The 14,786-nt window shown below is 39.8% G+C and overlaps 1 protein-coding gene across 18 annotated transcripts in view; it reads right to left on the reverse strand.

Moving 5' to 3' along the window:
- Positions 1-14,786, reverse strand: part of CTIF (cap binding complex dependent translation initiation factor) — a 490,358-nt gene that overhangs the window by 157,020 nt on the left and 318,552 nt on the right. The gene's annotated exons all lie outside the window — the stretch shown is intronic.

The following is a 14,786-nucleotide window of genomic DNA, read 5'->3' on the forward strand; positions in this document are numbered from 1 at the left end:
TGCCTCTAAATCCTAGGGTCTCGTGCATATCTGGCCCTGCCTTAGGCAAGGAAGATAGCACTGCCTTCAGTTTTACAGCTGCCAGAGGCTCTATGATTTAGCTATGATCAGGATGCTGCTAATTATTTACAGGTGAGTTTGAAAGCAGGTCTACTGCTCTTGAGGACAGTGTTTTTTCCACCACACTATATTATTCTCCAAACTTTCAGTGCCAGTAGCATCTGGCTATGGAGTCATGAACTGCCAATAGCAAACACATGCTTAGCACCAGTGCATGGCACACAGTAGGCACTTAAATGCTTATTGAATTGAACTGATCAGTATACACCTATGGTATAAAGAGGATAATGGGTCATTTGCTGAGCCTTCCAGCCCCAATACTGCCCAGCTTCAGTTAATATCAGCTTTTAAGATAAAGAACAGTGGTGATACATGCATCCGTAGTTTTTCTAGGCTGCCACAGTTTGAGAGAGGTAATGGTCAGTGCCTTAACTACTGAAACAGGTTTTAGGGTTGAAGGATTGGTTATTCCCCTTCTTCTACCCCTCTTTAACTCACCCACCTACCCCATACTCATAACAGGCCAATAGATCACACTGAATGAAGCTCTTGGGCTGGAGGTGCGGCACACAAGGCCACTCACAAATATTTTTTCAATGGTCGGCAACTAATCAGTTGTCTGAGTCTGCCTGCCAAATCCAGCTGCTCATCAAAACCGTATTCCTTGGCACTGGATTGCATTGATAACGACTTTCTGAAGCCAACTGGCTGCTCACCACCGGGACTGTGGGTTTTAAACTTGGCTGGGGAGAGAGAGGGCAGCCTTCATCTCCAGTGGCTGTGGAAGGAATCTGTGTTTAGTCTCAGATCCCTGAATTCAGGTTTCAGAGACACATTAGACACTTATTTTTGCAAAATTTCAAGGCGAAAATAGTCCTCTCCAAAACCCCAACCCACCAAACCATCTCAAACTCTTCCACCCTTTTTATTCATTATATGGTCTCATTATGGGAAAGACTTTTTCTCCTAAAGGAACATATTGGGAAACATTCCATTTGTGCTGGAAGTGGCAAAGGGGAGAGAGTTGGTCTTGGAGTCAGGAAGACTCGGGTTCAAGTACTATCTGGGACATATATTGGCTGCATGACAGATCACTTAAACTTTGAATGCTCCCAGACAATTCTCTAAGACTGTGGTCTGCATTAGCAGAGGGAATTTACACAACAGAAGTTCTATATAATGAAGTAATTACAGACTGCCTGTGCCTTATTCTTTTTTTGGGGTGGTGGTGGTATTTACACCTCTCATTAGGAAAACAATACTTTTTCTCTTTAGAGAAAGAAAAGTCTATACATTTTTCCACTGCTCATTTCATTTACTCATTTTTCTTGGATTCATGAAATCAGACACCCTTTATTTCATCTGGACCATAGACAGACAGAAGACAAGAGGTCTTAGAGATAGACCCAACGTCATTATGCTTTATTTAGGGGAAGGAAATGAGATTTCTGTTTTGGATTTTGTTTAAAAATAGTTTTAATGGGGGTTCAAATGTTAAGAAACATCCTCGTATTAGTTTTCTATTTCATAATCATTCCACCCCAGATATTCACTCTACCATCCACTTACTGGGGCTTCCTCAATGTGGGTCACTTTCCCACATAATTTGTTTTAGAAAGCACAATTCCTAGGGTGAGTGGTTTGAAAAAATATGCATGTGTTCATGTTCCTTGACCTAAAGGAAAATTATGACTACTTATTATTACAATTTAGGTGCTTCCAATGCTGCCTACATAAAAACTACTGAAAGAACACTATGTTCTCCAACACTTGCCATCTCAAAATACTGTGGTGTAAAAACAAAAGCTGAGCTGGGGATGGTGGTTATAGAATGTTAGAGATGGAAAAGAGACCTGGAGATCCTTTAGTTTAACCTTTTCATTTTATAGTGGAGGAAACTGAGTCACAAAGGGATAAGCTAAGCTTGTCTGTGTTCATGCAGCTAGTCCATGGCAGAGGCCCAGAAAGAAACCAAGTCTCCTGATACCCAACCTAGCCACTGCTAAAGAGGCTTGGGGGATGGTTAGGACAAGAAGCTGAGGTAGGTGACGTTGACACAGAAATGCATCTTTTTGGGAATGCCAAGGAATCTTCTAAAGGAAGAAGGGCAAAGGAATTTTTTTCAGAGAACCAACTAAAAATGTGACTAAAGAGCAGGCCTGTCCACAGCAGATACACAGTAAATACACACACACACACACAGACACACAGAGTTTTTTTCAGGCTTGAGGTGCTAAGCACTGGTAAATGGTCACAAATATTTTTCAGTGATTGGCAACTGGATTTAACAGGTGATCTCTAGACTTCAGACAACAATCTACAGAGTTCTTAGAGAATTCAGTACATCAGTTTAAAGGCAGATACAATGATTTTGAGGAACAGAATGGAAAATTAAGTTCAAACTAAATTTGAACACTTAGGTATGTGGCCTTAAAAAAGTCACTTAACCTCAATGAACCTCAGTTTCTTTGCATGTAAAAAAAAGGGATTTAATACTCATATTATCTCATAAGGAATAGTGAGAAAAGTGTTTTATAAACTGCAAAGTTCAGAGAAAGTTGAAATGATATATATATCATTATTTTATGTTACACAAATCTTACAACAGTTAACAATTTATTATATTATTAATAATAATATATTATGCAATAACAGTGACATCCCAAGCTGCTAGAAGGCAGAGACTATCAGCTCCTTTCTCTTATAGCGTACATATTTTTGATAAATAATATCTGAAGAACCAAAGAGACTGTACTATTATTTATTACAGATAGCTTTTCTTCCAAAAAGGATTTGGGGAAAAAAAATCCAATCCATGATATGCAAATCTTATCTTGTCCTAAGAGTGACAGGTGTGGTTGGTTGGGACTTGTTTCCATCTGGTCATCTTGTACTTGACCAGGGCTCCCTTCTCGAACAGCATCAACAAATTCTCATCTATTCCCTGCTTGAAGGTTTTCAGTGATAAGGCACTTCTAAGGCATCTTCTTCTCTATTAGGTGGAAGGTGTTCTATCTGGGCTTGTGGGGGCTGAATAGGAGAGAGAAGGAAAAAAAGTGGAAAAGGCTTAAGGCTGAGGCCAGAAGAGTTGGACATGCTAGAGATTAGTTTGCCTTTCAGCCTGGGTGTAATTAGCTGGTAGCCTGATTAGGTAAGTCAATGAGCCCAGTGAGGGTTTGTCTGAATGAAGACAAAGTCAGAAGAGAGCCCACTGAGTTAACAGATCTGGTGGCAAAAACAATAATAAATACTGCCAAGACTGGAAGTCAGCTGGAGTGAAGAGGTAAGAAATCAGGGGCTAAGCAGACAAGCATGGCCGGAGCCCAAGAGTTTCAGGTTAAAGGCTATAGGGATCAAAACCAGAGTAAGAGCTGGAAATAACGGATCCGAATATGAACAATATTGTCACAGGATTTTAGTAAGGCTTGGGATTGCCTTCATGTCCAAGATTCACAATTAGCACTACAAAGGTTCTAAGGATCATCTAGTTTGACCCCTTCATTTGGGAGGTGAGGTAACAAAGCCCCAGGAAGGACAAGAGACTTGTCCAGTTAGAAAATGACTGATAGACAGGAATACTATCTTTTGTTGTTGTTTAGTTGTTTTCAGTCATGTTCTACTCTGGGACCCCATTTTGTGGTTTTTATGGCAAAGGGACTGGAGCGATTTGCCATTTCCTTCTCTAGCTCATTTTAAAGATGAGGAAACTGAGGTAAATAGGGTTAAGTGACTTGCTCAGGATCACACAGCTGCTAAAGTGTCTGAGGCCAGATTTGAACTCATGATGATAAAAAGTTTTTCTGATTCTAAGTCCAATGTGCTCTATCCACTGTGCCATCTAACTGCCAGAGGTACACCATGTAGAAACTCAGTTTCCTATCAGTCCAGTATCCTTCCTATTACACTACTATTAAGGATGGGAAACACTGTGGTATGTTAATGTGACAGAATATCATTGTGACATAAAGACATATATGAAGCATATAATGTGTGTTCGTCCTTCATTGTCGAAGAAGACCATGCCATCAGAGAAATAATGACATGACTTGCACTTGACTTGAGTGAGGGAGGGTTGTACACATCACCAGCCTCACTTCTCCTCTAGAGTTACCTGAATCCAGTGACCAGATATTCATCAGGATGACTGGAGATGACCCAGGATGAGGCAATTGGGGTTAAGTGACTTGCCCAAGGTCATACAGCTAGTAATTGTCAAGTGTCTGAGGTGAGATTTGAACTCAGGTCCTCCTGACTCCTGCACTGGTGCTCTATCCACTGCACCATCTAGCTGCCCCAAAGCATATAATAAGGAAATATGGAAAGACCTATACAAAGTGATGGTGAGTGAAGAAGGCAAATTAGCACAGCATATGCATTGAAAATAGCTTTTTTTTTAAAAAAGCAGCAGCAAAATTTTAGAACTACAGGGATAAAAAAGATTGAAAGGGGATGCAGAGTAAAAAAAACGCTGCTATTGTCATTTTTAAAGGTTATATATATGTCTATACACTAAGTCAAAATGTAAATAGTTTAAAGGTTTTTATTTGAGATTTTATCCTCATTTTGTTTATTTAATTGCTAGTATTTTTTTTGAGATTGTTGTTTATAAATTTATATGAAAAACAGAAGTAAAAGATGTGGGAGTCTACCTGATGTATCTGGGTAATGATTCGTTAAGGTTAGGAACAAGACATTATTATTTTAACATCATGTGGAGCAACCCACATACTCACCTCAGTCAAAGGCAATTGTGGGGCTGCCTGGCTAGACCACTGTTTCCCAACCAAAACTAGACTGTGGACCAGGATACTGACATCCCATTATAATGGAAAGAACACTGGATTTGGAGTCAGAGGTCCTGGGTTCAAATTCTAGTTCTGCCACTTACTATATGATCTTGAGTAAATCATATCACTTCTTGGCAACCTCAGTTTTCTCCTCTGTAAAATGGGGGAGGAGTTTAGCCTCAGTAAACTCTAAGGTTACTTTCAGCATCAAATCTGTAATCCTGTCATCAAGATCACCATGGTGGGTGCTCTCTCTGCTGATAGAGACTGTATTCTCCTCAGCACCTCATACCTTAGTAATTGGTCTTCATAGATTTCTTTTTTATAAATAAGATTTTATTTTTTTCATCAATTACATGTAAAAACATTTTTAACACTTTTTTTTAAAGTTGTGAGTTTCAAATTCCATCCTTCCCTCCCTCCCTGTACCCCTTAGCAAGCAATCTGATACAGGTTATACATGTGCAATCATGTAAAACACTCATATATTGCTTTGATCTGTGCCCCTTCCTCCCATAATGGCAGCCAGTCAGAACTTAGGTGGGCTGGTCCCCAGCTAACAGATACACAATTTCATTAGCAGTTTTGTACTTTAGATCTTAACAGTGTAGTGGGAGCTTCCAGATCTTGTACAACCCACACATGGCCTTTGAAAACCTAAAGTCACTTCCATGCCAACATGAGGCATCAGAGGATAAGCAGATGAAACACATTCCCCATCTCTGACCACTCCAATCCCTCTGCAGCTTTGCTCCCTGCAGTGGCTCTCAGGGGCTAAATGTGGAGCAGGGATGAGGAGAGAAGCAAAGAGAGAAGAATGAAAGATGTGAGGAGGAGGAGGAAAAGGAGAAGTCAGTTTAAAAAAAAATGATAATGAAAAAGAAGGTTCTTTCATAATAAAGGTTTTGTACAGTGAGTAAGAATTTGCTAGAATCTGGTGCTGCCAAGAACGTGAACAGCTGGAAGCACAATATAGTAGAGACAGCATGGGTTGGAATCATGAGGATCTGTGTTCAAATCTTGTCTTGGACACTTACTAGCTATGTGACCTTGGGAAAATCACCATCTCCCTAAGCTTCATTTTCCTCATCTGTGCAAGCAAGGGGTTAGACTTGACAACCAATGAGGTCTCTTCTGACTCTAAATCTATGACATCAAGATTGGGGGTCAGAAAAGCTAAGTTCTCTCTCTCTGTCACTGAGCTATGAATTTTGGCAACATACATAGTCCATGCTCCTTGGTTTGGGCTTGTCTCTACTTATGTGTGGCATAAAGAGGATGTATAAGATCAGATATGAAAAAACTCTATGAGAAGAGGTGCTATCAGAACCAAGACTTGTCATTACAAGGGGATTCCTGCTAGGTGAGCAGAAACAAATATGGTCTCATTTCACAGGTGGAGAAATGGGACTAAAAAAAGGATTAGGTGACTTACTGAAGGTCACATGGCCAGTTAATGGCAGAGCTGAGATTTAGAGTACAGTGTTCTTTCTAGTAAATCAGAAGTCATCATCATTATCACCACCAACATTTCCTGAGTACCTGGGCAAGGCACTGTTCTGGGTGCTAAGCATACAAAGAGATATAAGGCATGGCCCCTATATGTTAGTGAATAATAATTACCAAGTAAAGAGTCTAAGAATTCAGAAGGGACATTGATTGACAAGATCAAGGGTAGTCAAAGAAAGCCTTGAAGGAAAGGTAGGAATGGGAAAAACAGAGAGGAGTAAGGAAGAATGATAAAAGCAGAAATACACATGACATGCTTAGGGAATGTGCAATCTCCCTGGATAAGGAGGATGCATGTGGGGAAGTACTGGGATATAAACTGGGAAAACAGGTTAGGGTTAGATCACAGAAAGCCTTGAATGCCTGGTTTTGGAATTTGGACTTTTCCTAATGGGAGGCAAATTTCTAAATTTCAGAGTGGTAGAAGTGGGGATGCTGAAATTACAAATTGATGACTGCATGAAGACGGGTAGATGGCAGGCATGCCTGCCTTGATGGGAATCTCTGTAAGCCACGGAAGAGGGATATGACAGTGGTAAGAGGCTTGTGGTTGACAAAGTAAGGATGTAATTACTTAACTGGAAGATCAATATTGGCCCACTGGGGACATGGGACCCCATATTACTGTGATGATGGCACCCAGGAAAATGAAAATCGGGCACATATGTAGGTTGCAGATGCTTTATGACTGACTAGATGTGGCAGTGAATAAAGTACCCCCAATCCCAGGATTGAACTAAAAACTTGGGAAGAGTTATCAGGTCCCCAGATGATCATTTCATATTCTGTAGAAATACTTTCCCCAAAAGTACCCCAGGGACAGAAAGTTCCTTCCTTGAAGGCCTGCTTGAAGTTAATCCATTCATTCTGGTAAAAATCTGACTGCACCAGAGGTACTTGGCTAAGAAATCTGAGTTAGCTGCCTGGATAGGATATGTGGTGAGGTAGGAAAAACACTGGGAAAAGAGTTAGGAAACCTAGGCTCTAGTCTAAGATCTGTCATTAATTAGTTGTCTGACCTTGGTCAAATCACTTCTCTTAGTCTCAGTTTATTTATCTGAAAAATGGGTCTGGAGGTTGGACTTAGATGATCTTTAAGGTCAGTCTTCTGAACATTAACTGACCTTTGTGCCTTGATTGTGTGTGTATTGATCCACACTCTTCTTTGCATGAAACTAATTCTGGCCCTTTGGGAAGATTTGCAGTGTCAACCTAAGCTCTCCCTAAAAGTTTCTTTGGGGCTAGGACAACAATTTTAATTATCTTTCTATTCCCTCCCCCGCCAGGAGCTAGCATAAGGAGCTACCTAAAGCAGACAATAATACATATTTGTTGACTTCAATTGCATTTACTCCAACAAGCTAATTGTTGAGATGAACAAACTGCATCCTGGACACCTGGACAGTTAAGTGATTTGCCCAAGGTCAGTCAGCTAGTCTAACCCAAGGTTAGAGGTTCTGTTAAGAGATACAAAGAGCTGGACACATATATAGGTTGCCACTGATATCAATCAACATTCCCTTATGCCTATTTCAATCCTACCCATCCTTCAAGATCCATCTTAAATTCCACCTTCTCCAGCCCGGACTTAATTTTACCTCTTGTGTGAATTCCAAGATTTACTAATCAAGTCCTTTCTATCTTATACTATTCTTTTATTGCTCCACATGTGTTACTCTTATTTCCCCAGTAAGACTTGCATAAGTTTTTTTGGAACAAGATTTAGGTCTCTGCCTTTTGTCTATTCCTCTCAGGAACTAGGCTGACAGCAATAAATACTTCCTGAATTAAACTCAACAACTGAGCTAACATCTATAAAGTGCCTACTGTGCATAAGGCACTGTGTTCAGCAATGGGGATACAAAGTGGAGGAAAAAGAGAAAGCAGTCCCTGTCCTCAAGGTGTTTATATTCTGTTGGATGATACATTCTGTAATTTCAGAAATGAAGGGTGTGTGTGTGTGTGTGTGTGTGTGTATGAGAGACAGAGAGAGAGAGAGAAAAAAAAATCAACTGGGAGGAAAAGGAAATGGTACCTGAATTATACTGGATCCAGCCCCCAAAGCAAAGAGGGCCGTGGCCTGGGCACACCAGTAGCTCCCAAGTTCTAGCTTTTCCAGAAACATGCTAAAGGGCTAGGAGCCCCAGGAATGGTCCTGGGGTAGGCTGGGAATGATCTCTAATGACCCACATTAACAGCAACAGAGAGGCTCTGTTTCCTCAACTCTTTACCAAAACAGCCCAGGACTGGGTCCAGTGTAAAGGGGGCAGCCCAAAGAGCAGGCTATAGAGGAAGACACTCATTTGTGGCTGGTGGAGGGGAGGAAGGCAGGAAAGGAAAGAACAAGCAGATGAAAAAGAAAGCAGCAAGGGAAGAGCCAAGCCCTGCTGAGAGGTCTGGAAACCAGAGGAAGACGGGAGGAGGTAGGCCCCTGGGAGGGCTGGGCTGGGCTGGCTTGGATGAGGTACTCTGGGCTGAGGTTTGAAAAGCCTGCCTTACAAACATGGATCCACTTCATTTCTAAAAACCGCAGAACCCACATGCAGTCACTGGGTTTCCATCAGTGCTGGGAACAATCCTCTCCCTACCACAACTGTTGCCGAGTACATGGTTCCGGCCCTGCTACACACTGGCAAGGGAGAGGTTCCCAGGGCAGGCAGCAGCACACTGTGGCTTTAGCTTTCTCATACCCAGGATTCTCTGGGACTGGGAGGCTGGCTAGTTAAGAGGCACTGGATCCCTGCATCTTGGTAATGGCAGAGAAGTTCATGGGAGAATGGTTTTTCCTTGGAACACAAGATGAGAATTTGGAAAATATCTTGCTAGAGGAAATATATTTGAGGGCCCTGACTCCTGGCCTCTCTCTGCTCTCCTGGATGCTAGATTAATTTTCCTTGGATTTGCTTAGTCTTGTGGAAAGAACTCTGGGCTAGGAAGCCTGAGGTCCAGTCCTGGCTCTGCCTCTGAGTTGTTGGGTGACCTCGGACACACTGCTTAACCTCTTTTGGTCTCAGCAAACCCATCTGTGACATAGGGATAATTGTACTTGCTGCAGCTTAATTCACAAGACTGGTGTGAAGAGGAGGGCAGACAACCAAACATGAATGTGGAACAACAGATTCCTCAGCTGAATAAAAGTGCCATATAATAGAGGGTATTACTTCTCAGACTAAAGTAAGTGTGGGCTTGGCATCTCTAATCTCTTGCTCAGAGCTTGAGGCAGCATGGTCTGCTAGAAAGAGTATCATCCTGGAGGCCTGAAGACCTGGGCTCCAGTTCCAGCTCAACTGTAAACTGGCTGGTTGACCTTATACGAGGTGAGGACTCAGTTGCCTCTGTTTTAAAGTGAAGAGGTTATATTGATCAGAGGTTCTAAACCTGAGGTCCATAAATTTGGATTTTAAAAATTTTTAATAACTGGTTTTCTTTATAATTCTATGTACTTTATTTTATACACCTTAAACATTATTCTAAGAAGGGATTCAGAGGCTTCAATGGACTACCAAAAGGGTCTATGATACTCCCAAAAGGTTAAGAACTTGTGGGCTGGGTGATCTTCAAAGTCCCTTCTGACCATAAAATTTCATAATTTAATGAGAAAGTAAAGGGGTGTGTGTGTATGTGTGTGTACACATATGCATGCACACACACAGAAGAAATAGGTATGAATGTAGGGGTGCCAGGCTATTGTAGGAATCCTTATCAAGGTTCCTTCCCAGGGCTTAGATATACATAAATCTGAGGTTTATAGACCTCTTTCATTCAAAGACCACAGAGTACCATTTCCCCTCATTAACTTCAATGGAAGTCTCCCCTCCTTGGAAGATGTCAAGCATGACTATCTGCTAGATCTAAAACAGTGGACATTCCTTTCATGTATGGATCAGACTAGGTAACTGCTGGTCCTTTGCAACTCTCAAATTCTATAATTTTTTTCCCCTGACAACAATGTCGCATCCTCAAAGTAAACATAGTCACAATCTTAGTAATCAGAGAAATTGCAGAGACATGAATCAGACACCATATGGAAATGGAGATCAATCATGCTTTGGCATCAGTTCAGAAGGCCTCCACTTCTAGACATCTGTCACCAGGAGATTTCTACACTAACAATAAGAATATAGTCATGTACATGGCCAATAGAGACATTACTGTCACAGTAAGACCATGTTCATCTGTTCTATAACAGGAAATATGTCAATAATGTTTTGAATTTCTTTCTTTTTTTAACTACCATTTAAAGTACATTCATATTTGATCCTTCTAATAACCCTGTGAGGTCAGTCAAGAGAATATTATTAGATGGATGAGGAATCTGAAAGCTCTGTGTACTGACCATCAGGCTGTGCTAACACAGACTTTTCCTATCTCCTACTTTATCCTGAATAGACATTGTTTTTCCCTACTTCCCCACCTTTGCTCAGGCTGACTGACTCCTTCTTGGAATGTCTTCCCCCCTCTTCTCTACCAATCTAAGTGTTATTTGTCTTTAAATCCCAGCTTAAGTCTCTCATTTTCTTGCCATTCAATATGATCTCTCCATCCTCTGAACTGTAATTGGCCATGCCATTTATCTGGCATATCTCATATTCCCACTGACAATTATATTTTTGTATTATTACTATTTGCTTTGTTTAGGATCACAGATTTCAAGTTGGAAAGCCTTGGTGTCCACCTAATCCAGCCTTCTTCTGTAGAAAAGTGAGGTGTGGAGCATAAGTGACTTGCCCAAGGTGACATAAATAATAGTGTTCACAATCAGAATTAGAACTCAGATCCTCTGATTCCAATTGAATGAATGATTGAAAAGGCATTAAATGTTTATTATGTACCAAGCATGGGGCTAAGTGCTGGGGTTATAAATAGAAAAATAAAATAGTCCTTGCTCTTAAGGAGCTCATACACTAAGTTGGGGAGACAACTCATACAAGTAATTTCCAAGGTGGGACAGTAGGAAAAGCCTAGAAATTCTAAGGGTATTGGAGGTAGGTGGGCAACAAAATCCCAAAGGTTTTTAGGTTATATAAGTAAATCAGATAACAGTGCCAGGGGATTGGAAGGTATAGAAAACAGGCCAGATGGTAAGGTGTTAAGAACCTTGATTGGATGTTGACAGTGGCAACAATTTCTCCTCCTACATCTGCTAGTTAAGGTGGGTTTAGAAAGGTCCATAATTGGAGGGGGGGAGATTTAGAACTCAAAATCTTATAAAAGTGAATGTTGAAAAATTAAAAAATAATAATAAAATTAGAACAACAAAAAAGAAAGGTCTAATATTTTAAAAAAAGAAGATTGCAAAAGTCTTATGTGTCATCCATCCTGGGTCACAGGACGTGGATATACGTTTATCTATGGCAGTAGTTCTTAGTCCTTTATCTTCTTAAAAATTGCTGAGGACCCTCCAAAGAGCTTTTTGTTTTTGTGCGTTATACTTAACAATATTTACCATGTTAAAGATTAAAACATTTTAGTATTATTATGAAAGAAATTTTGATCTCATGGATTTCCTGAAAGAGTCTTTGGGGATCCCTAGACTATAAAGAATTTGAGAATCCATTGGTCTAGGGTGAGTATGTTATCTGGTGAGCTAAGACAAATAGCCTGTTTATACTTATGGATCTGTTAGAAATCTCTGGCCAGATTACTGCCATTAAAGGTATGGTCAGTTGTCAGGGCTTAGCACTAGGTCTTTAGGAAGAAGTAGAACAAATAAAAAGGAGGCATTTCTTCAGACTTTGCTGACACCAGTTCTGGGATTGTGGCCCCTGTGAACTGACTCAGTCTGGGTAAAATGTGAAGAGAAAAAAGGTCTACAAGAGAGTGATAGCTTGAACAAAAGAATAAAAGTAGGAGTGATCATAGTACATGGTAGGAGACTACCCTGGCTTTCTAGAGTGTTGGAGATTCCGAGTCAGTTCCAGCTCATTTACAAAGTCTTCTCTGACCACTGAAGGGCCCAATGATCTCTTTCTCTGAATAATGTATTAAACTCCTTTGACCACTTAAACATATGCAGTCTTGTTCATTCACTAATTATCTTATGTCTTTAAGTGTTGTTTCCCTAACTATGTGGTAAGCTTTGGGGGGGGGGAGTGTAAATAGGGGTTCAGAATTGTGGATCATGCCTACTATTTCCCTTAACTTCCCTTTGGGCATCAATTTCCTCATCTGTAAAATGAGTGGGTTGGTTTAGACCTAGTGGTATCAAACTCAAACTGAAACACGGTCCATTAATCCATACATAAGGATCCCCTGCAAATGGACTTAGTTTTAAAAAGTAATTAAATCCATTTTACTATATTTTAAGATTTTATTTTGTTAAATATAAAATGTAATTTTATCTCTGTTTTATTGTATTTTAAAATTTATTTTGTTAAACATAAAATGTAATTTTAGCTGCTTTATTATATTTTAAAATTTATTTTGCTGAATATAAAATGCAATTTTATCTGTTTTATTGTACTTTAAAATTTATTTTGTTAAATATAAAACATAATTTTATCTGTTTTGTTGTATTTAAAAATCTTATTTTGTTAAATATAAAATGTACTTTTATCTATGTTTTGTTATGTCTTTAATTTATTTTGTTAAATAGTTCCTAATTACATTTTAATTTATTTTGAGCCCCATCCAAGACTGTGGGTAGCATTGGTCCTGTATTTGACATCTGGTTTAAAACACCTTTGAGATCTCTTCTTCTTCTAAATCTATGATTTTATGATTTTCATGAACTTACATAGTGTTGGGCACATGGAAAGTGTTCAGTAAATACTTGTGAGATATAGATTTCTTAGAGATTCTCTGTTAGAACAATGGACCAAAGCTAACAAGATGAAATTTAACAAGGGTAAATAGAAAGTTCCCAAATTAGGGTCAAATATTCAATTTCTAAGTATAGAAAAGAGCAATCTATCAATAAACATTGGCTAAGTATCTGAGTGCCAGGCACTCTGCTAATCACTAAGGATGGAAAAAGAGGCAAATGATAGCCCTTACTGTCAAGGAACTTACAATCTAATAGGGGAGACAATAGGCACACATACAAACAGAGGAAATTATACACAGAATAAACAGGAAAATAACTATGAAGGGAAATGCACTAGAATGGGTTGAAAAAGCATTCCTGTAAGATTTTCGATGGAACTTAAACGAAGCCAAGGAAATCAGGACAGCAGAAATGAATTAGTCATTTGTATGGGGAGAAAATCAACCAAACTACCAAAAAAGCCAACTGGTTTGAGTTGACTTCAAACTCAGTATGAGTCAATAGAATGATGTGGCTGCCCAAAACAAACAGAAGGCTAACAAGATCTTAAGCTGTGCTCATGACAGAGGGCTACTCAGACCATATTTAAGAGTACTGAGTAATGAGTCCAATTCTTGGTGCCACATTTTAAGAGAGATAGTGACGACAGAGCTTGTCTAGGGGAAGGCTTAAAAGTCTTGCCACAAAAAGAATGACTGAAGAAAATAAGAAAGTCTGGCACAGAGAAAAGAAGACTTAGGAAGCACGATAGCTGTTTGAAGTATCTGAAAATTTGTAGAAAGACCTTCTAAGTTGCTCTGGAAAGTAGGAGTAGCACCAATAAGTACAAGTTTCAGGGGGCAAATCTGGGTTCAGCTTAAAGCACTTCCTAAAAAATACAGCTCTACAAAGCTAAGGTACATTACTTCAAAAAGTAGCTGAACAGTCTAAGTGGCACTAGATGATGTCTCTCCCAACTTTTCCTCCATGCAGCTGCCAGACTGATCTCTGAGTATTTGTTGAAATTCTTCCTACCACCCATCTACCTTTCAAGGACTATGACATTTCCCACCTCCTCCAGGAAGTCTTCTCTGATTATTCCAGATCTTAGTGATGTATCTATTCATCTTCTGAATCTTGACATCTTAGGGACCACTCAATTGGGCTTTTTATGACATACTGCCTTATGTCAGCTCTTGCTTGAAAGTCCTCGATTTCATTGAAAGACCATTTTTTCCCCTGAAGTATTATACTCAGTTCTGCTGGGTAGGTGATTCTTGGTTTTAGTCCTAGTTCCTTTGACTTCTGGAATATCCTATTCCACACCCTTCAATCCCTTAATGTAGAAGCTGCTAGATCTTGTGTTATCCTCATTGTATTTCCACAATACTTGAATTGTTTCTTTCTAGCTGCTTGCAATATTTTCTCCTTGACCTGGGAACTCTGGAATTTGGCCACAATGTTCCTAGGAGTTTCTCTTTTTGGATCTCTTTCAGGCAGTGATTGGTGGATTCCTTGAATACTTATTTTGCTCTCTGGTTCTAGAATCTCAGGGCAGTTTTCCTTGATAATTTCATGAAAGATGATGTCTAGGCTCTTTTTTTGATCATGGCTTTCAGGTAGTCCCATAATTTTTAAATTGTCTCTCCTGGATCTATTTTCCAGGTCAGTTGTTTTTCCAATGA

The sequence above is a fragment of the Notamacropus eugenii genome, chromosome 4 (assembly GCF_028372415.1).
Source record: "Notamacropus eugenii isolate mMacEug1 chromosome 4, mMacEug1.pri_v2, whole genome shotgun sequence".
In the NCBI taxonomy this organism is placed as follows: Eukaryota; Metazoa; Chordata; class Mammalia; order Diprotodontia; family Macropodidae; genus Notamacropus; species Notamacropus eugenii.